Consider the following 23,470-nt stretch of genomic DNA (forward strand, 5'->3'; position numbering starts at 1 on the left):
ATAAATAAATATTTTTCAATGAAACTTTGCACGCTCTTTCCTTTGTTATTAGCCTGTGCAATGAACTAGGATAAATTAAATCGAATGGTGAGTTTTGATATAATCATGTTTTATATCAAGGAATGCAGGCAAAAATGACACATTTTTTTGTTTTCTTTGTCATTTTTGCTATAACTTTTTTCCCAATTATCAGATGGCAAAGATCCTAGTTGGTTGCACAGTATGGTTAGTTGGCTAAGTCTGCGCCAAAAAGTTTAAAATTCCTGCTCTCCATTCGCTAGTTATCAATGTTTGCATAACAACCAAGTTTGGGCATTTTTTTGTGAATTATTAATACCAGCATGGCTTTTTTCACTCTTTCTTCCTTTTGAATATCATATAAAACGGTGCTTTATGACGTAAATGTGAAATAAAAATTTAATACTCAAAATTAAAAAAAAATTTGAAAAAGGTGGTGACATACCTTAAACTGGGGGGGGGGGGGGGGGGAAGCCCGACAAAAGTACGCTAATTTCAGTTTTCGAAATTTGGTTTTAACCGAAAAAGATCAGTATTCTTGGCATGCAAGACATAGATAGCTGGCTGATGAATGCGAGTTACACTCAGTCAAAGCTGAAATGCATGATGCGACAATGGTGTACATTGTTGGATAAGTAGCGCAGATGTGCAATTTGAGGTACTGCTCCGCTAGCTTACACGCCTCTGCAGAACAGGAAGCACCACAGCCTGCAAGCTAAGCACTGCTTGTTCACTGTCATCACCTGCTTAGGGCAGTTAGTCGGTTAAGTAGGCTAATCAACTGCTTACAGGACACTGACATGAAAGCCCACATGGGCGTCACGAAAAAGTATTTTGCGGCTACTGCGACTATTGGGCGGCAGTTCCATCGCTGGCATGAACAGGCGGACCACGTACAAAAACAGCTCAAAGTACTAGCATTTGCACACTCATTACTGTAAGTAAATTGTCCATGATTACAAAAACACTGAGGTACGCTTCAACTGACTTGACCATGCAAGATTGCTGCACTAAATCACCGCGAAAAGTCAGTATTTCATTCCTCGAAAATCATTGATATTCGGCGCAAACAAAAAGAAAAAAGTCCGCCAAATTTTCATAAATTAAAAACCGAGAAGTCCAACCCCTACATACGAGAAAATGGCTCAGTTGTAACAATCTCTGACAGAGGGTGGTTCCACCCACACCGTGACTTCGTACTCTGGAGACTCAAAGCTGAAGTCATAAAGCGCGGCTTCGAACGACCAAACTCCGACAGAAGCCTCCCCATAACGAACAACGCCACAAATGTGCGGCCAACCGAGTTTGAACGAACACGAGCCTACTGCAATCGCCACCTGGCTCTGGCCAGCACCAGACTGCATGCCCCCTCACCTCTTCAGCAAGCGGGACGGACATCATGCCGACACCATCCGAGAGGACATACGGCTTGCCGCTGACAGGGTGGGCCCCACCAAAGAGGTCTCGGACGTCGACGACCTCGTGGGGCATCACCCGCACGGCCTGCTCCGTCGAAGAGAAGCACTGACCCATGCGCGCCATGCGCTTGGCCACATTGTGGATGCCCTCGAAGCGGTCCGTCCAGTCGCGGATGGTCATCGCGCTGTTGCGCTTCTCGTCCACCGCGTACATCCACGTCCTGCGTGCGACATGGATATCGATGCAGGCACTGCTTACAAAACACCATCTCCTCATACCAGAAATCATTAGAAAGCTAGATGGCTTGCAAGTGAATTTTACCAAACACTGATCAAAACCTGTTTAGATTCAAGTGGAATGGAAAAGTGTTACCACATTTAACAGAATAAGGAATATCAATACCCATGAAATGAGGATTTATAATTTTAATTTGGCATTGAAAGTCGCATAAAGAGGCTGAAGCAACACTCTGCAATGAAGCAATGGTTACTATTGCTGTATGCCACCATGTGACTGTATCTCAGTGAAATATGGTCTTTACGTTCTCAGTGTATGTGCAGTGTTGTTTTTTTTGTTTACTGAAATAAGCTCGTTATGCTTTGATATGGTTTAGGCTCTTTTCAATATGTCTTCCTACGCTGAAATTCTGGCACCCCTTTAACAATGTCGTTGAAGTGCTTGGCGTTGTAACAAGACGATGCCACAGCATTTTGCTTTTTTTTGGAGTTGGCAGTATCTTGCATTGTTGCATTCGAAGCGTAACGAGGTTACATGTTACAGTGCACTCCACACAATCCTAAACTGTACAAACAATCAGTGCCTCATGTCTAAGGCCCATCGAAGGCCTCTCAAGTAGACTTGCTGGCGAAAATCCAGTCTTTATGCTGCCACCAATCACGCACATAATTCATTAAAACTGAGCACACAATAAGGTGACCCGACTGCCACTTGCTTCTTCACACAAGATCACCTTTTTTTTTAATCCTGCGTAGGTGTCAACAAGGAGTCTCCTTGCAACTGATGCTTCCATGTCAGCTCAAGTCCAGGTCGGAGCTGATGGGACACTTCAGATACTCACGAGGCCTATCAGCATCCACGAATGCGATAGGTGATATGTCAATATCAACAAAAGAGAGATACCAAGTTGCCATTTTGTGATGCTGATGGCAATAGGGTGCTGCTGGTGTAGTTTCATTTTTGTACTTGATTCTAACATTCATGTCATTTTTAGATGATCTCTTTTCCGAAAAAAGGTGCGCATTAGAATCAAGCAAATACGGTAGCACTTGTGACAGGCTTATTGGCAATTAAACCACCCTTTCCACTGTTTATTTTGTCCTTCAGCTTGCCAGCATGAAATTTAGATTTGAGGTGTCGGTGTCTGCCCTCATCCTGGCTAGCAAGCTTTGGAGCAGTTGATCTGCCACGGTCATCAGCTTAGCTTTTCTTGTACACTTTGCATGGTTCAGCTCCAATGTGACCCGACCCAGACTTAACCACGTCACTCTCTTCAAGCAGCCGAAACCACAAGACCCAATCGCCTGACCCAGTGACTTAACCACAACAATACAAAAGTTGCTGGCAGTTTAGCATTGCTAAGCAGGGAATATTGAGCGAAAGCAGGTTTTTGCAGGTGGACACCATCACCATGTACATGAAAGCAAGACTGACGTGTGAACTGACCCAGGGAACCAGTTCTGTGCCTTTCCTTTCGTCAACCAAGCTCTACAACATTGTTAGCGCCAGTGCCCCAACTTGTTTTGTTTGGACTTAAAGGGGCCCAGAAACACTATCTTAGTTGACTGTTTTGCCTGTTGATCGCATACAGTAAGTTACAATGGTGCTATTAGCGTCGGTAATACCACGTATATTCCGTTTTATAATATTTTAATGTCCTCCAAAAAACACATTCATGGCTCCGATGGTGTCCCCACACAGTGGCGGGTTTTAGCAGCGGATATGACATCACCTGGCGCAAGCTTGATGATGGGAAAAACAGTGAATATACTGCAAATTGTGTGAATAAATAGAGAAACATTTTGTCACCTGTCTGCGTTTTAAATTAGATCAACAAAAACAACTTGTTCGTCTTGGATAAAAGTCTTAGATAAAAGCTCTTCAAAGCAAGTAAAATAAAAATACACCACCAGGGCCTCTGGCGTGGAAACGACGCTGCCAGCCTCAGCAAGAACGAGTTACAGAGAGCAGGAAACCGTGGAGTGCAAACTTCCGCGACGTGCTCTGGCAGGCTGTTTTGATTGGTTGCGCCAGGTGCCGTCATTGGGAGAGCGAAACAGGACTGGGAAGCCCCGCCAAAATCGAGTTGAGGGCAGCGTTTTGTTTGCTTGTATTTTGAAATTTCTTCACTGAATAACTCCCGTTCCTGTGCATCTATTCCTGTAATTCTTTTTAAGTCGGCATCTGTGTGACATCAAGAATCCACCTGAAGTATAGCCGGTATCCCCCCGAGCAGTGTTTCGCAGCCCCTTTAATGCTTAATGCGGTTTTGTTTGGACTTAAGCCACATTTGTTGGAGCTACTCACCCTGAACTGAGAAAGTGCTAGTGCCTTATGTTTTATCGCACTCCAGACTGATTAAAAGAGCCATGGCTAGCCTTTGACTAGGGAATGTCTTGCAGAAGAGCTACCCACATGCAGTGAATGACAGCTTTCACCAGCAAGTCCGCCGCCTTAGTGACGCGGGTTATTCGGCTGACGTGCTGACTGCAGTTGGTGAGTCAATGCTGCAGATAATTAAGAACCATAACCCACACCAGTCCGGAAATGCTAGAGTGGAGGGGAAGAAAGTTGAGGCGGTGCCCTATCTTCACGGTGTCTCGCATAGCCTGAAAAAAGTGGCCCAACGGCATGGCAGACGGTAGTCTTCTCTGCGCCTTTTAAGATGTCTAGTTTATGTTCACAGATCGCGCAGGCCAATGAGGGGAGGAAGTCCAACAGCTGCACTGTGAAGCACGCCAACAAGTTTGTTGCTTGTTCGACTCGTGTCGTTTACAAGTTACCCCTGTCATGTGGTAGGGTGTACACGGGCCAAACTGGTAGCTGTGTTAATGACCAGGCACGTGAACATAACAATTTCTTGGAAATTTTGTCTATCAAAATAATCTTCCACGTCATTGCAGGAGTTGTAAAAACTGTGTTCCGGCTTTTAACAACATTTCAGTAATCAGAAAAAAAAACAGGGAGGAGAGGGAAATCCTTGAGGCCTACCATATTAGGTTGCAAGGCAGTAGTGACACATGCGTCAGTGCACCGTCTTTGCATCTCACTAGGAAGTTAATTTCCTAAGTAGAAGTGTGCGTGTGCAAGTTTGATAAGCAAAATATCTGTCTTTTGTTGTTTGCCAGTTATGGAGCGTGTATCCACTCCTTGGTGATTCGCCACATATGTATTTGTTTGTTTTTAAGTGTGTCTGATATGCATGCGTCTTCTGGTGACCTAGGTTGGCCATTTCTCGATTGAATTCCAGTTGTTAGTCCAGCGTTGTCCTGTGTTGTTATTCTCCTGGTGTCTCGTACTTTACATGGTTACCTTGTTACTGTTTGGTTTGGTTTTTGAGAAAACGAAATGGAGCAGTAACTGTGCACGAGCATATACGCCACTTAGGAAGAAGGACCATGGGCAGTAGCATACCCGTGGTCCCGAAGCTGGCTGGTAGAGGGCGCCAGGAACTTGAACTCCCGCAGGCCAACACGCATTCCCTCGCGCATGAAGCGGGCAACAACCGCCTCCAGGATGTCCTCCCGCGACGAGTGCAAGTTGAGCGTGAACGACAGCTTGTCCAGGTTGTCGTCTCTGAATGACACGCGGATGGCGAACTCGGCGTTGAAGTGCCGCAGCACTCTGTTCTCAAAGTGGACCTGCGGCGGACGCGCAATAAAACAGTGCTGCAGTCTTGAAGCTACTCTAGGCTACTGATGAACCTGCGGAGAATAAAAACAGGACCGCAAAATGAAAGGGCTGCACACCGAAAAACACCGGATCAGGGTGTGCCCAAAGCCGTGCAAGAGAATTCGATTCAATTCTTTCTTCTAGAAGCATGCACAGTCCTCGAAATGCTATCTGGGCAAAAGGCTGCATAAAAACAGCTTGCATAGGCCCAGGCACCCAGTTTTCAGCATTGGTTTTGATGTTGTAAGAGATACCATCTCTATGGAACACAAAACAAAAAGGTAACACCTTTAAGGAGACAGTAAGCTATGTACGCAGTACACAATAAAACCACTTGCATAAGCAAAAGACGTACTTTAAACAGCAAACATTGAAAAATAAACAATAGTAGAAGAAAAGAAAGTAGAAGTAAAAAAATGCTGTACAGCTTGAAACTTGGCAGAAATTAAGCCAAGTGCTGGCTTTAGCACAAATAAAGAACAAGAGAACAATCTTTCAGGAGTACTTAAATATTCACATAAAACTAATAGGTTCGGTAATTAGTTTTCTCCCCAAACCGTAAAACTGGAATGCCATCTAAAGTTGCTCCATCTCCGAGAGTTAAGATTTTTCTCGTTCATTACCTGCGTGTTCAAGTGAAGGAGTATTGTTTTCAATGCATCATATTCTTCTTTGTTGCATGCCCGCGCCGCCTTCTTTCTACGTTCATACCCAGCTTTACTTTTCCTGCGCGCGCTGTACGCTTTGCCTCACGGCCTGGAGGTCTTCAAAAAGTTGGCTTCTTCTCGCAACATTTTAGCTTGATGATGAAGCCACCTCAAAGAGCGCCTTCGGTATTTATTTGCCTCGCGATCCTACACTTCGCGCATGCCGTAATGTCATCACTGCAAGGGGAGTACATCGCCACGACCAGACGATCTTTACTATGGCCGTTTCTTCGAAAAAATCACTATAATAAAAAAAATGTACAGCCGTATAGCTATGGAAGGCAAAATGGGACCGCAGCTTCACTTAACTGTATCCGAGTTTTCACTGTAACCGAGTTCACTATAGCAGGGTGCTACAATTCAGCCAGACGCTCTTTGCTATAGCCATTTCTTCGAAAAAAATACTATAAGCAAAAAAAAATGCACAGCCATCTATGTAAGGCGAAATGGGACCACAGCTTCACTTTAGTATATATCCGAGGTTTTACTATAACGGACTTTACTATAGCAGGTTGCTACGGTTCAGTTCTAGAGAAAAGACATTTTTCAGACCTTGTCTTTCTGCAGACTAACATATGCATTGATACAGAGCCTGCCGACTAATCCCTGTAATTCCTCGACAGGAACCGTAAGAACTAGCATTAAAAAAAATGACACAGTCAAGCGCCACACCTGTGCAGGACGCAGAATGATTCGCCCTGGCGTGATGAACACGCTCCGAACAAGACAGGTGCCGCGAGCAAGCTGCGGGGGCTTCTCGTCCCGAAAGAGGGCGCAGCAAGCCTCGAACGCCTGCTTGAACAGCACATTTCTCGCGTCGATGCTGGACACGATGTGGCTGAGTGTCCGCTCCACCATGGACTGCTCCTTCTTCGACTGCTCTTCGAGCTCCCGCATGAGCGTGTCGAACGCCATCTCGGACATGAGCACCATCTGGTCGAGGACATCGAAGGTGATGTGCAGGGTGGCCTTGAAGGCATAGGCGCAGGAGAATGTCAGGATCTTCTGGATGGACTCGCACCGCTTCTGCACAGCCAAGTGTAGCCGAGAGTTGTGCTGCGATCCCCACCACCCTTGACTTGTGGGCCACACAGTGCAAAGAAGGACCTATTACTAGATTCGGTAGGGAGAAGGCAGGAAGATGGGTTTTCTGAAAATACGAAGAAGTGAAAAAGGGAGGGCAGGGGGGACAACGACAAGTCCTCATGCGGAAACGTTGGCTAAGCACCCTGAGGCTCCCCCTCCCTTGTACACTTTGTGTTGTCCACTACTAGACAGTGAAGCATAAACTGCTGTCTACAAGGCGATATTGCAGCTAAAGGATCTATGCAAACAGTGAACTATGCTGTAACCGGTGTTATCAGACACCATTTAGGTCTCTTATACATGCTGTCTGTCAAGTTGGGAGGGGGGGGAAGAGCAAACAGAACTAAGTAACAAATAAACAGAAATGTGTTAACTGCGAAATGTAAGGAGAGATTAGTCCAACATGACTCCTTCCAAGATCTATGCTCCATTTTTCAACAGATTTCTAGAGTGATTCTTCTCAGTCGCCAACGACCAACCCCACCTTTATCACATCACATATTTGACATTTTTCTCTCTTTCATTTGCTTTTTGTACCATCGCTCTTTTCTAAGCGCAACACACACCAATATCTCACACACAATACGTTGCCAAGTCTCCAGGTTTTCTCATTTTCTGGCGTGCACGTCAGTGTTCACGAAATTTTTATTCAGGCACAGCTCCGTCTGCCCAACTCATTTTTGACAGAAAAGTGGTCTCCCGTAGACTGCGCCTAGTTTACTGGATAAACGCATGTAAGGACCCCGCTTTCTTTCCAGATCAGAGGAGCAGTTTTCGGGATGCAGCCCATGTACGCAATGCGCGAAAAATATATATATGCATTTTTAAGTAAAAACAACACACCAACCAGGGAATGAGTGGCATTTACTCTACTTGCCTCAGAAAGCATGCTTTTATCAACTCAGCTCAGCCAGGATATACAGAGTGAAAGCTCTGTCAGCAAGCACTGCAATTATATAAGAGGGGGCAAATTCATTCTTGCGCTTGGCAGTCACGTCTGCCACTGCGCTGAACGCTGCTCTGGACGCTCACTCTTGTACAAGGGGATGCTGAGAAGTTCCTGGCTTTGCCCCTTTGACGTCAAATTGAAAAATTGGTTTGGTACCACAAAAATGCATGATATTTGTTTATTTAACTCTGTAAGAATCAGATGTTTCTGATTTTTGTAACCATCTTTAATTTCAGGTAGAACGTGAGATGGCAGAGGCACAAGCAAGTTTCACACCTTTGGAGTTACGGGTCGTGATGAAGTTTTTGTTTCTGCAGGAAAAGTCTGCAAAAGACATTCACAGTGAGATGTCACAAACACTACGGCAGATGTGTCCTTCCTACAGCACTGTCAAATCTGGGGTTCCTCGTTTCAAGGCTGGTCATTTCAGTGTTGAAGATGAGCCTCGTAGTGGGCGCCCCACAACCTGAACAGACCCGACAACAAGCGGTTCTGTCCATAAGCTGATTCTTGAGGATCGGCGAATATCCACCAAAAAGATAGCCCAGATACTGGAAATCTCCCAGGAACGCATTGGTTTTATTATTACCAATATCCTAGACATGCGCAAGCTATCAGCGAAGTTTGTGCCGCAATGCTTGAACAGTGAACAGAAGGAGGCTCGAGTTGAGGCATTCAGGCTGTTTTGACCCATTTTGATTCTACAAAACACTTTTTGGATAGATTAGTGACTGAGGATGAAGCATGGCCCCACATTTATCATCCCGAAACCAAGGAACAGTCAAAGGAATGGCGCCTCAGTGGGTCCCCGTGCCGAAGAAATTCCGCGCACAGAAATCGGTCAAAAAAGTCATGGCGTCAATTTTCTGGGATAAAGATGGTGTGCTGTCGGTGGACTACCTATCTCAGGGCTGTAGTATAAGCGGATAATATTACGCTGGCCTCCTCGACAAGCTGAAAGAGGCAATTAAGACGAAACGCCGGGGAAAGCTGAACAAAGGAATCCTTTTGTTGCAGGACAATGCACCTCCGCACACGTCCAAATTTGTGGCTGTCAAACTGAAAGCCCTCAGTTTCCAATTGGTCCACCATACCCCCTATTCACCTGACCTGGCTCCTTCTGACTACCATCTGTTCACCAACTTGAAGAAACATCTGAAGGGTCGTCATTTTGACGACACTGTTGACGTCAAACTTGCTGCTGAAAGCTGGTTTGACGACTTATCACAATTTTTTTTTTAAATAGACTAGAAAAGCTGAAAGAACGATGCAACAAGCGCATATCAGACTCAGGGGGCAATATGTTGATAAAAATGTGCACTTTGAAAACTTTGACTACATTCTTTCTGTGCAAAGCCAGGAACCTCGTACTCGTGGCACATGATGCACCACCTGCCACGAGTGCAAGAGCGAGCGTCCAGAGCGGCGGACGTGGCTGCCAAGCGCAAGAGCGAATAACGTGACACATCACATCCCACAAGTGGCGAGGAGGAGCGGCTGAACAGCAGCCGGCGCAGCGGTGGACGTGACTGCAAAGAGCGCAGCTGCGGCATAGGCGAGTCACATGGCATGACATCATAGTCACATGCATGCACCTCCCATCAGAGGTCAAATCTCTGAGCCAGATGACCTTCAGGCTCAGCATGGGAGTAGTACAGCTTTTCCCTCTAAAAGGTTCCACAAGCAGTTATAAAGTGGCGATTGCTTTGAAGAGCAGCAGACTTAGTGTCAAACCCGCCGACTCCTTGCTGAGCCGCTGGTAATTAAGAGGGTTGTGGCTTTTGTCGGCATTAAGTTTTACCAGAAGTGCCTGGACCGCTTTGTGGCTTTGGTTTATGTCTGTCTGCCGTTTCTCGTATTCTTCCTTTCTCTTAAAAGCCTAGCCGTGGTGCGGGTGCACAACTTCTCTATACCTCTTTGTTTTCTTTACAACGCTTGCACTGCAGCAAAAAAAGCGTGTGTGCCACCATGTGTTTGGTGCAGACACTCTCTGACAATAAAAGCTACAACCTTCGTCTTTTTGTGCGCGCGCTCAAATCCAAAACTACCGAACTGTTTGCTGCTCAGTTTGCGGTTAATCAGCCGGGCCTCCGCAGGTGAGGGCACCGTTTTATTGCCAGTTCTCTCCTTCGCCTCCCACTGCTGGTTTCGCGACTATATCATTATACGTTCATTGCTTTGAGCTGTGCACCGCCACCATGCCATCCTTCGGGGGGACTATGAAACACCGGGCGGGGCAGGAGGCAGTATGCGCCTTACATTTCGAGTAATTTTTTTCTTTTTTTTTTGGCCAATGACGGGTGCGAGATGGGGAGGGGGTCTAAGAATAGGTGGCAATGTACAGCATATATTATTGCTTACAATAAACTCTGACACATCCCCAATCGAGAACCTTAGTTTGAAATCCTTGGAACCGAAACAAATTACCAAGAAAGGCTCTTACATGACTCCTGGCACATTCCAACTACCCCGAACAACATTGACCACACAAAAGGAAGCCTGCCCGTAGTATATACACAGGAACTCCGCTCTGTAGCTCAGAGAAGCCAAGTCACCATTGACCGCCTCCGCACATTCTGACAACGTGACTGACAGCCTTAACTCCACCACCCCTCCCCTGCGCCTTTCGCATGACCTTTTTTTTTTTACCTCCGGATCTCCGCCATGCATACTTAATGACGCTAGCTACTGCCTCCGGTCACCCCTGAAGAAAGAGCCGAGAAGGCTCCAAACATTGGGTTTCAAATTAAAGTTTTTGGTTGGAGATGTATCAGAGTTTATTTATAATAAAGCCATCAAACCCAACCAGACACGCAAATCTGTCAACATGTTTAGTTTTTAGTATATACAGTACGTTATGACCTTTGCAGTTTTTTTTAGTGTCACAAAAATTCGAGCGTAATTTGCACACCCCCTTTTTTGAAACCTTAAGGGGGGAGCCTGGTTTTGAAAAGAAAATTTTATTAATCTAGCCATAGTTATGAAATTTTCAGGGCACATGTATCTTTGTGAGCTCATTCTAGATATGTGTTTTAGTTTCATGTAGAACAATTCCTTGAGCACTTCTGCACCTTTTATGCAAGTATTTTGCGAACAATTTTGAAGAAAATTTGCTGTCGGAAACTTGCTGAAATGTATGCCATTGGGTTCTCTTGATACCAAGAGATGGAATATGGGTAAAATTGTCTTCTTGCCTATCATAGAACCTAAGTTATAGGGTATTGAAGTTGTCGCTTCAGAAATGAAAAGAAAAGTGTGTATTCCTGTTTCTGAAGTGGCAGCTTCAGTACCCTACAACTCAAGTTCTATGATAGCCAGGAAGTGAATTAACCCTCAGTCAATTTTACCCTTACTGCATTTCTTGGAGTCAAGAGAACCCAATGGCATACATTTCATAATGTTCCCCGCAACAAATTTTTTTCGAAGCTTTTTAAAAATACATGCATAAAAATTACATAAGTGCTCGAGGAATTGTTTTACATAAAATAAATGACATATTTGGAATCGGCACACAAAAATACATTTTCCCTGAAGATTTCTTAACTGTAACTTCATTAATGTTTTTTTTTTCAAGACCAGTGTCCCCCCTTAATATAAAGAAAAAACACGCAAATTATGCGAGTAAGTATGGCACGTGGTGATCCATGTATACTGAAATTTTATTGCAAAAGCAATACTACTTTCACTTTCAGCTCCGCGCGTGGCGAGGCCGCGGTAGCTACCATTGACCTTTAGCGGCGCGCCTAGCGGTGTGACGTCACAGCTGCAAGAGCAGGGCTCCAACTTGTGCCGTCGCGAGGCGAGGCCGCGCGTGGTGGCTGCTGCCTAACTCCTGCGCCCGCAGCGCGCGGCGCGCCTTTCAGCGCTCTTCATCACACACCGGGATAACGGTAATCTACAAACGACCACTTCAGCGTTGCATTAGATTGTATTGGATTGGATTACATTGGATTGGATTGCATTACATTGGATTGAATTGGATTTCAATGGACTGGATTGGATTGTATAACCGATGCATCACCACAAGTCTAACCACAAGCACCACCACCAGCTACACTACCAGCTGAACCATGGCGTAGCTACGGATATTGCTTTCGCAATTACCGGGCTTAACCAAGCTAAGCCACAGCCATTTTTTTTATAATCAAAAGAAAAACCAAGGCACCAAAAAACACGGTGCCTGTAAGTCCTTTCCATTCGCGCTGACCATACCTGGATCTCGACGGTCCTGCACCTGGCAGTCACGTTGGGGCAGTGGGTATGGACCGCAGCGTAGCAAAAGAGGGTGCCGTGGGTGCAGCGCTGGGAGAGCCGCCCAACCACCCGCCATGCCAGGGAGTGGTCCCGGACGACCAGCTTGAGGATGAGGCCTCCGCACAGCGAGGTACCCTCCACGCAGCCACCGAGACACTTGCAGCCTAGGATGAGGTAGAGTTCCCACCGAAGCGGAGCCGCTACCGCTGCTGTGCCGGGCTTCGCATGATATTCGTTCACTACCTCCCCCATCAACATGGCTGGTATCTTTACGTGGAGGAACAACTCCACCAAGCGCTTCTTGACGTTGATCAGCACCTGGCGGGTCGGTTCAAATTAGAGATTACACTGCATTTACCAACAGGCATTGAGATAAAATTTCCAAGAACACGGACACTACTAAAGCATTTCCTGTTGCTTCAATATTAAGTATTCAATATTGTTATAAGGGAGTAATTACTCATTGACATCCACCCGAACGCAGCCATACGGCTACAAAGGAAACCCATGCAGCTTGCTCAGAAACTTCGTAGTTAAAGGAAAATTTGTCCTGGTCCGGCGTTCGATCCCGGGACCTCCGCTTCACCGGAGCAGTCGCTGTACCAATTGAGCTAACCGGGACGGCAACCTTATGGTAGGGCGAGAGCGAATTGATGAATAACTCGAAGTGGGAACTGTGTTGGTCAAAAATTTTGGCCAACACAGTTCCCACTTCAAGTTATTGATCAATTCGCTCTTGCCCTACCATAAGCTTGCCGTCCCGGTCAGCTCAATTGGTACAACGACTTCTCCGGTGAAGCGGTGGTCCCGGGTTCGAACTCCGGACCAGGACGAATTTTTCTTTAACTGCGGAGTTTCTGAGAAAGCTGCAAAGCTTTCCTTTGTAGCCGTATAGCTGCGCTCGGGTGGATGTCAATCAGTAATTACTCCCTTATCACAAATCTACTCCACCTTGGGGATACCCCTAAATATTTCACCAGTATTCAGTATTCAACTCGCATTTAAGCTACTGCCAGTTAGTGGGGGGTACTACAACATTCACTAACCTTGAACACATTCATTTAAAGGAGGAAGCTGGTCTTAGAAAAAAATCATTTTTGTTAATGAAGCCACAATAATGGCATCCTGAAGAATCATGTACTTTTGCATGCTGATTGCAAATATGTAATTTAATTTTATATAAAACAAGTCCTTGCGCACTTATATAATATGTTATTTAACTTTTTGCCAACAGCTTTCAATAAAGTTTGCTACAGGAAACTTGATAGGACGCATGCCATTGGTTTGTCTTGACTCCAGACTATACAACAAGGGCAAAATTGCTATCCTGCCTATCGTAGAAGTCAAGTTGCAGGGTTCTAAATTTGCCACTTCACAAACGGGAAGAAACTGATGATTTCAAAATCATATAACTCACTTTCTATAACAGTCAGGATTATAATTTTACCCTTATTGCACAGTTTGACGTAAAGAGAAACCAATGGCATGCAATCTAACAAGTTCCCTGCAGCAGAATTTCTTTGAAACTCTCAGCAAAAGTTACCTAACATATTGCATAAGTGCACAAGGACTTGTTGTAGATAAAATTAAATTACATATTTGTAATCAGCATGCAAAAATGCATGTTCCCTTAATATTTCATAGTTATGACTTCCTTAATAAAAATTTATTTCAAAGACCCTCTTCCCCCCCTTAATGCAAAAATATCTCCGAAATATATATATTTAATTCACCGTCCCGACATCCAGGTGCAACTTTCTTTCGTCGTTCCAGAGTCATTAAAGCACATAATCATTATACCGCCTTAGTGTGACTTTCAAAACAGAAATCAAGAATAATATAACAAATCTTAACAATTTAGCAGAACTAAAGAAAAAAGAATCGGTGTGTCCAACAAACATGGCGAAGAATGGACAGTGCCGACACCCCGACTAAATCTTGTTAAAGAATGCTCTCAATACACTCTTCCATCTCTTCTAAATAGGTATATCCACATTAATTTCGATTTGTTTTCGTGTTCACACCGAGAACTTCATAATTTGTTTTTTGATAACGTGGTTTAAGTTTCCTTATGTATACATATTGCTGTTTTGAGCATTCTTTGGTGTTTCCTTGATGTGCTTGTTTTTAAAATTGTATAAACTCTCGTGCTGCCTCCCTGCCAATCATTAGGATTGCGGACTCGTCAAACTGCTTAAGGGCAGCAATTTCTATGATTACTCCATCTGTATTGTTAGATGGGAAACAAACTGAAACTTATTCAGCGAGCATTTTCACTGTGAATAATGCAGATTGGTTACCTTGTATTTAGTGTGGCTTGTCACTGTTAATGTGTACGGTTCTACTGGTGTTTCCTTTTCACATGACGTGATCAGACTGTTTGCTCAGGACGGCCCCGATGGAGTTCGCACTCCTGGGTGTTCTCCTTCCATGAATGGCAGCTTAGCAGTTGACTTGCTGCCTTCCGAAGTTTTTGGTCTTAAATTGAACTCCATCACCGAAGAGTATAAAATTCTTAGCATCTACAGGCCTAAAAACGCCTAGCCCCCCCTGTAAGAGGTTCTAATATTGTTCACTGACCATGCTGCGGCTTCTGTATACACCCTTTCTACCATAACTTTATCCTCCAGTGCAATGTACAGTGAATGTGTTTTCTGTTGTACACACTAAATTATTTTATCATTACTCATTATTATCAGTTGCCCACCAACAGCAAAAGGCTCAACACAATGGTACCTGCAATGAAGAATACAGGAAATGACAAATAGACAAATAGGGGGCCACAAATAACGAAGGAAAGCCAAAACAGCATTAGAAGCCTTAAGATATATGCCGCAGCAAGCCCCTTCATTCACTCAAGTCCACATAGGACCTAGAAATGTTGATTAGGCCTAAGGTTTTTCACGTGGGACTATAAACACCAATAGCTACAATGTGTATGTCACCAGTTGTACCTCAAAAGGTTTTTGTGAATATCTCCAGACATGGCACGTCAAAACTCAAAAAACAAAATGCCATCAGCCAGTGGTTTGCCAGGCCTGCAGGTCACGCAGCAAACTACCACCTTCTTCATCATCATCAGCCTGACTACGCCCACTGCATGGCAAAGGCCTCTCCCATGTCTCTCCAATTAACCCTGTCCTTTTCTAGTAGCGGCAACCATATCCCTGTAAACTTCTTAATCTCACCTGCCCACCTAACTTTCTGCCGCCCCCTGCTACGCTTGCCTTCCCTTGGAATCCACTCCGTCACCCTTAAGGACCACCAGTCATCTTGCCTTCGCATTACGTGCCCTGCCCAAGCCCATTTCTTCCTCTTGATTTCAATTTGGATGTCATTAACCCGCGTTTGTTCTCTCACCCACTCCGCCCACTTCCGATCTCTTAACGTTACACCTACTATCATTTATCTTTCCGTAGCTCGCTGCGTTGTCCTTAGCTTGAGCTGAACGCTTCTCGTTAGCTTCCACGGTTCTGCCCCATAGGTGAGTACCGGCAAGATACCAGCAAGAAACCGGTAAGATAAGGCAGCAAACCATACCATGGAACAACAAGCAAGTCTGTGATAGTCGGCCTCGATGTGCACTCCAAGCATCCTCTCTCTACTGCTCTGTGCATCGAGCAATTCCTGTACCAGCTCTGCATAACCTGACAACAGAGTCCATTACCCAGGCAACTGGGCAGGTCCAAAGAGGGGGATGTGTGGAAAAAAAGCAAGAGCCTCTGGCCTCCCCCCCCCCCCCTAGGTTAGCAGCAAGCATTGTTCGAGCTGTCACTTAGAAGGCAGTTGTGACCACATAATCTAATTACAGAATGTTGTTTCTTGCTCTTCCATATCCACCGACAACATGCAGAATGTTTGTCTGGGTGCGTTCTTGTGCTTTTTCCTGTTTGCGTGCTGTCCACAATTTCATCAGCTAGATGCACCCACTTCAGCGATGAAGCGTCTAATCGAAGCACACACTTAGAGTCAAAAACGCAGGCCGTTTAAGTGTTTCGTTGAAAGAGAGCCATTATTGAGCCAGAAGAGCAATGAAGCTCAATTCCTGGTTATGGTGCTCGGCTACTGACCCGAAAGACGTGGGTTCGATCCCGGCCGCGGCGGTCGAATTTCTTTGGAGGAGAAATTCTAGAGGCCCGTGCACTGTGCGATGTCAGTGCACGTTAAAGAACCCCGGGTGGTCGAAATTTCCGGAGCCCTTCACTACGGCGTCTCTCATAGCCTGAGTCGCTTTGGGACGTTAAACCCCATAAACCAACCGACCAACCTAACTGCGGGAAAAGGGGTACTGCTTTTATTACAAGTTAAGAGCTCAGTCAGCATGGTAAAATTTGCACTGCAAAGTAAAGATAAGACTTATTTTTAAAATGTACGACCAGCACAATGAAAATTTCTGTACTTTGCTTACTTATTTCCACAAGGTTTTAACTATAAATTTTTCTCTGTTCTTGGGGCTTTGAGTTAACAAAAAGCAGCAGACAGCTTAGCATGGCTAAGAGCGGAATAATGTGCAGTAACACTCTTTATAGTGGGCACTTAAGGCCCTAACGTGCTAAAGGCACTTGGCCTAAAAAACTACCAAAAGGCCTTTGGCCTAAATCTGGACAAATGCCTTTAGCCAGAATGGCCTTTGAACAAGAGACCTATACCACAAAGGTATTTACCCTGAAAGCATTTACCTTGAAGACCTTCACCGAAGTCAATAGTACTATTGCACTGAAAGGTTTAGTGTACACTCTAGCTTACATCATGTAGAACTTTCCCTGCATAAAGAATGAGAAACGAAAAGCTACTTTGTAGCACTAGGCTCTATCACCAATATATTTACTAATGTTGATCGCTTGTTAATTAAAAGATGTCCAATTTGCAATAAAAGCAGCATCTACATTTTGTATATTTGCGAAGTCCTGCCTTGGTTTTTTAAAATGCCGCAGACATAATGCAACATCGGCAGACCAGAGAGACTGTGGATAGGACACGAAAAACTCATCCTGTCAAGGACACAGCGGGCATGCTGCAACCTGGTTTGCACACAACGCTGCAAGCTGAAATCCTGTCATCGGATGGTTTTCTATTATTTGTTACTAATAAACAAAGGCAATTCTGCAAACATGTCTGCGGAAGACTACCTAACTGTGCATAAGTGGTAGGTAATTTCTACTGTGCCCGTTGCCCTTGCTTACAGTTATGTAACAGCTATATCTAATGAGAGCAGGCATAGAAGATAAGTATAGTATTCTAATATATGTAGACTTGGAGTTACTTGTTCCTTGGATATTTTGTACATTGCATGCATTCTGTCATCTGCAATAACGTACTGCATTGAGTTGAATCTGTTACTTGCCTGCTAGCTAACCACACGACCAGTGCTCATGGATGTTTTCTCTTGTCCAAAAATAATAAAAGAAAAGACCACACATGCCCTGGAGAATCCACGCACCTTGAGGATGTTGGCGTATGGCACCGCAAATCGGTACTCCGCAACTCGCTGTGGACAGGCACTGTGGTGGCTGAGGTGGAGGTCAACATGTAGGGACCGCTGGTCGTGTTGGAAGGTTGCACCTATGTGGTAGTTGCGGTGGTCTTTCACCTTCCGCCTTGAAAAGAGCTGGTGCTCGACAAATGTCTCCAGTCCCGCCAGCGTGCCGAACGAGACGGAGAACAAGGCGACATCTCGGTCGACCGGGTGGGTGGCCAGTGGAAAGGCCTCAACGGGGCTGGGCATCAACCACTGGAAAACCCCCCCACCGTCCTGCTCCATATTTTCCCTGCCTGCTTTACACCATGCCTGGCCCACCTGTGCGGCAATGTGGAAACAACCATGACCATCACATGCCAGATTATGTAACATCACACGACAGGGATTGTGCAAAATCACACGACAGATATTGCGCAACATCACACCTCCTAGATTGCTTGCAGTTGGCCAAGCATAATGAATGTTGCGCATGCCGTGCTTTGGCTGCCACCCTAGGTTCTAGCGTGTGTGTATGATTAGTGTGGTTAATCTGTGACAGTATGATTAGTAAAAAAATAGTGGTTGAAGGAACGGTGGGAGAGGATTAAGGCATGCTTATGTGCCTGGGGAAACCAAAAAGCACTCCAAGTAACCCAGGGTTTCTTAGGGACATCACACGACAGATATTGTGCAACGTCACACCTTCAAGCTTGTGCAACGTCACACCTCCAAGCTTGTGAAACTTGCCAAAACTAAGCGCGTAATCATCGCTGCAAGCCCATGGACCATCTGCCATCCTTCCCGTTTTACCCCACCGCGGTGGCTCAGTGGTTACGGCGCTCGGCTGCTGACCCGAAAGACGCGGGTTCGATCCCGGTCGCGTATTCGCCAACTGCAGCCTGTACAGCCACAAGGCTTGAAACCACGGTGAATTGATCACGGTGACTGAAGATTGTCACAACGGCTTACCTAAAAGGGATAATAAATCCTCTTAAACAGCGTTATATGCCACTATGCATCACGATTTGCGACCTAAAAGGGAAAAAATGAAAAAAATGAAATTAAAAAAACAATAAAATTACAGTACAGAGAGCGGAGTCGAACGGCCGACCTTCCATACGCAACACGTGCCTCTAATCCACTGCGCCATAGCGGCGATGTCAAGCCGTCGTTCTGAATGAATATTTATAACCAGCCTTAATGTGGCTGCTACCTGCCGGTGGTCGGCGCTGTCATCGCTGGTTGTACCGGCTGCATTTGGCGAACACGCATCCCGGTCGCGGTGGCTGAATTTCGATGGAGGCGAAATTCTAGAGGCCCGTCTACTGGGCGATGTCAGTGCACGTTAAAGAACCCCAGGTGGTCGAAATTTCCGGATCCCTTCACTATGCCGTCCCTCATAGCCTGAGTCGCTTTGGGGCGTTAAGCCCCAATAAACCAATAAACCATCCTTCCCGTCGTCACCACGTGAGGTTGTTTACTCCAAAGAACCACGTGATCGTGCCAGGAACATGAGCACATATAGGCATGTTCAGTATACGTGGGTATTCAAACTGGGTTCCTAAGAAACCCTGGTTTACTCTGAGTGCTTTTTTAGTTTTTAGTTTCTCCAAGCACGTAAGCATGCCTTAATCCTCTCCCACAGTTCCTTCAACCACTTTTTTTACTAATCATACTGCCACAGATTAACCACACTAATCATACACACGCTAGAACCTAGGGTGGCAGCCAAAGCACAGCATGTACAACATTCATTATGCTTGGCCAACTGCAAGCAATCATGCACAGAGTCTCTTAATGCAGTTCCATTTTTTTTCTTGACAATGAGGTTTACAAGAGCACACTCCTCCCACACAAACAACCCATTATACATTTTTTTTTTTTTGGGGGGGGGAATATACACTCCCAAGCACGCTATCTTTTTGTGCAAGAAAGCTGTTCAACGGTAGCATTTCATGGCATGTTGCAATGGAAGTAACCCTGATGCAATGACAGTCATGAGGGATGGCAAGAAACTGGCCTACATATTGAAAGGGGCTTAGAGCTCCACTGCGAGATATGCAGTGTTCTGTGCATGCACATTCGTTGCCCGCAGAGTCGCTGCGTATGCTAGCTCACTGCGTACGCCCAACTCAAAGTGTCTATTATCACTGGCACCCGCCCAAGCGCAGCCGTACTGCTACAAAGGAAATGTATACAACTTCCACAGAGACTTCGTAGGTCCAGGATGAACTTTTCTTTAACTAAGCAGTTTCTTCGGAAGCTTTACAGCTTTCCTCTGTACCTACTGAGACTGGGGAGCGCTAGGTTCAAGACAAGGGAACAACACACACTACGGAACAACACAAGACACGAGCGATTGTTTTTAGCTGGTCAGATCTAAAATTCATGACTTGCGAGGATAGCTTGTATCTTGCATGGTTTTCGATTGCTCGGCTATCTTGGCTGGTTTTAACTCTTTTATGTTTGTGTGTCCCATGACAAGATGTGTATAAATTTATGCCATGTCGAAAATAAACTCAGTTGTAAGTAAAAAAAATTGCGCTCGTGTCTCGTGTTGTTCCTTTGTGTGTGTTGTTCCCTTGTATAGAACCTAGCGCTCCCCAGTCTCAGTATGCACGACCAGCTAGCGCCCTACAAAGCTTTACTTACCTCTGTACCTGTATGGCTGGGCTTGTGTGGATGCCAATGAGTAATTACTCCCCTTCTACTAATTTTTCTGCCCCTCCTGTCCAAGACCTTGTACAACACCAGTAGCAAGTAATAAATGAATGAATATAAAATAAGCCATATGTCCAGGCCAACTCGGAACCATGCCCCTACCAGCTGGTACTTGTAAGACAGGTTGAACCACAGAGTGGCTGACCACTCAATCGTGCAGTCCACCTGGTATATGGCCTCTTCATAGAGGTTCTTGACGGGTTTCCTGTACACTTCGCTGAGCACAAACGGTGCATCGGTGTCCAGGAGAGGCGCCTGCTTTGCAAAGAAGGCTCGGTAGGCAGCGAGCCGCCAGTCATGACTGTGCTCATTCTCCGCGATCAGCCACGACAGCTGAAACTTCAGCTGGGAACGCATTCTGCACACGCAACAACAAATCACATGGGGCAGACCTCAGTGTAAGCAGCAACATGAAACTTGTTATTAAAACGCCTGAAGGGCCGTTGCAGCAATATTGAAGTTTGCCTGTATCGACAGATTACCACACTATAAAACGTTTACCTGTCATTGTACAGGGTCAATCACACTTAGAGGGAGCACGGCTCCTCGTGTGCGCAGCCACGTGGAGCCGTGTTCTCTCTAAGTGTGACTGACCCTGTATATACGAGATAGGGGGGGCGGCGAGATTCTGGCATTGTGAAAATTTATTGTCGCATTGTGTGCACGATCGTTAGGGTGCATTATAAACATGCCCAATGTATTTGCCTTTACAAGGGCTCATCTATCATCATTTTCTGTCTGCACTGCAAAGGACTGGACTGACTTGCCCATTGCCGTCGTACTTCATTCGAGACTTATCATCACTCAGATCATCCATCGAATCAACCATGTGCCCAGAACTCGTCTCATGTAATACCCCTTTAATGGGGCCTTTGAGGATGTAATACTAGAATAAGTAAGTGTGCTGGCTGTTTCCAAACAGAAGGACTCACATCCAGACATATTTTGAAAGAGATATTTTGTATATATATTGGCTGGCTGTTTCCAAACAGAAGGACTCACATCCAGACATATTTTGAAAGAGATATTTTGTATATATATTATGTAGATATGAAAAACACTTATTTTAAAACACGTGTAAGCAAGTGCTTGCACACTTGCCACTTACGCAGGCACAGGTGGTTCCTGTTCGAACCAGACCGCGCCTGCCTCTCCCACGAGCGTTCGATTTCACCCACTAGCAGACGGATTTTCGCCTCTCCCCAGAGGGCACTACATCTTTCGAAAACGGCGGATTTCTTTCCCAAAGGCAAGTACTCGTAAGCGTTTCATGCGAGAAGTGACACATAGCAACTTCGAATATGCGAAAAAAAAAAATCCTTCGCTTTTATGAAAAAGGCAAAAATGCGCAGCGACACCGGCTGGTCTGTACTGCTTTTTCGCAACTGCATTCCGCGCCTGTAATCATATGGGCGATATGGGCCGTGAGACTCATCTGAAACACGCGGGTGAGACACAATAAAAGGCCGTAACTTATAACGGAATACACCCTAAAAACTGCAAATCAGCCCCAGATTTGCCATGCCTCTAAACAAGATCGAACGTCCGCCAGTTCGTACAATCGGACTAAAAATATCGATGTCGCTAACCTAACCAGCGCTCACGCAAAGACGCCGTTTGACAGAAGAGCAGACGACGAACAGCTCTGAAGATGCATGCGATCGGGCTGCACGGGTCCTTACTACAACAGCAGCAACAGTTAAGAACATCCTCGAAGTAGCCAGCACTGAGCCACGTCAGTTACATGTGAACGCTTGAAAGCTGTATCAAATGAATGAACACAGCTGTCATCAGTAGCGCGACCGGTGCGTCATGACAAAGCATGCTGTGCCGACTGCATCGGGTAAGCATAAAAATCGGGAGGCCCGAAACATTCGGCAGCTAGGCGGCAGCAGAATGAACGCGACGGTGTGTGCGAATATGTGTCACCCTGTAACCGTCATCAAGGAAAGCATTGCAAGACCGCGCGCAACGAGACGATTAATAAGCTAAGAATTCATTACAGTCTGCTTATTATGCGAGAAATAAACCCGCCGTGCCTTACCTTTAGAGTTCACCACGGCATGGCACCCACTGCTGTCGCCGTCTTTGTGGCAGGTGGAACGCGAGCACGCGCAGCCACGATAGCGCGTTCCACTGCCACGACTACCGCGGTGCACGCGCGGCGGCGACTGATTGATGCAACTGTTTGCTGCTCTACGCAGAGCCACCAAGAATATTACAGTTGAGATACCCATACGGTTCATGCATAAAAAAACGGTGGTTCAAGTTGGCCAAAATTTAGGTTTTCGGATTGCAGCGACACTACCAATGGCGCAAACTGTGTTTCAGTTTCAAAGTTATAAATTATTAGTAAACAAACAACCTTCTGGCAAAAAACATTAATGAAACAGATCCTCAACAGGTAAATTAGGAAGTACAAGAAGAAAAAGAAGAAAAAAAACTGCTTTCAAAACATAATCACGTTATCAAGTAACAGCTTTTATTTTTCACTTCTAGATAGCGCTGCCATCCGTAAGCACTAGTGACTGTAGTTTTGGGAGAACCGCAAAATGGATTAAGACAAAGAAAGATGGACAGCTTGAATTTACACAGTGCATCGAAATAGCTGCGAGAACGACCGCTGTGGATGGCATTATTAGAAATCGAAGGGGCTTGTGACAATGTAAAGCTCGCCCTGTTATTGCAAATAGGGTGTGAGCTGTGACACAATGTGTTTATTACAAGAAGTTACCAGGAAAACAACATGTGCCCCTGTGCCCCTTGGTTTCCGTGGCTGTTGGCTTCTCTCATATTTATAACGAGCCCCTCATTCCCCTTCCCTTGTTTGCTTAATTGCTTAGCGAGGGCCTCGGTTCTGGCAGCCTTGACGCCATAGGAAGCATAAGAGAGTTCTCACACAGCTTCCACCCTCGCCGTTCGATGCCGTTCTACGTCACACCAGCGGTA

General features: G+C 45.5%; 1 pseudogene across 1 annotated transcript in view; it reads right to left on the reverse strand.

Annotated features, from left to right (window-relative positions):
- Nucleotides 1–22,785, reverse strand: part of LOC149357898 (uncharacterized) — a 40,381-nt pseudogene extending 17,596 nt beyond the window's left edge. The window contains exons 1-7 of the transcript XR_016291900.1: nt 22,566–22,785; nt 20,624–20,879; nt 17,783–18,139; nt 12,301–12,660; nt 6,726–7,109; nt 5,089–5,315; nt 1,393–1,657 (exon numbers count right to left, since the gene is read on the reverse strand). The product of XR_016291900.1 is annotated as an uncharacterized LOC149357898 (transcript). The remainder of the gene's footprint in view (nt 1–1,392; nt 1,658–5,088; nt 5,316–6,725; nt 7,110–12,300; nt 12,661–17,782; nt 18,140–20,623; nt 20,880–22,565) is intronic.
- Between the last annotated feature and the right edge of the window lie 685 nt (nt 22,786–23,470).

The sequence above is a fragment of the Amblyomma mixtum genome, chromosome 3 (assembly GCF_055824585.1).
Source record: "Amblyomma mixtum isolate Tamu chromosome 3, ASM5582458v1, whole genome shotgun sequence".
NCBI classification, from domain to species: domain Eukaryota; kingdom Metazoa; phylum Arthropoda; class Arachnida; order Ixodida; family Ixodidae; genus Amblyomma; species Amblyomma mixtum.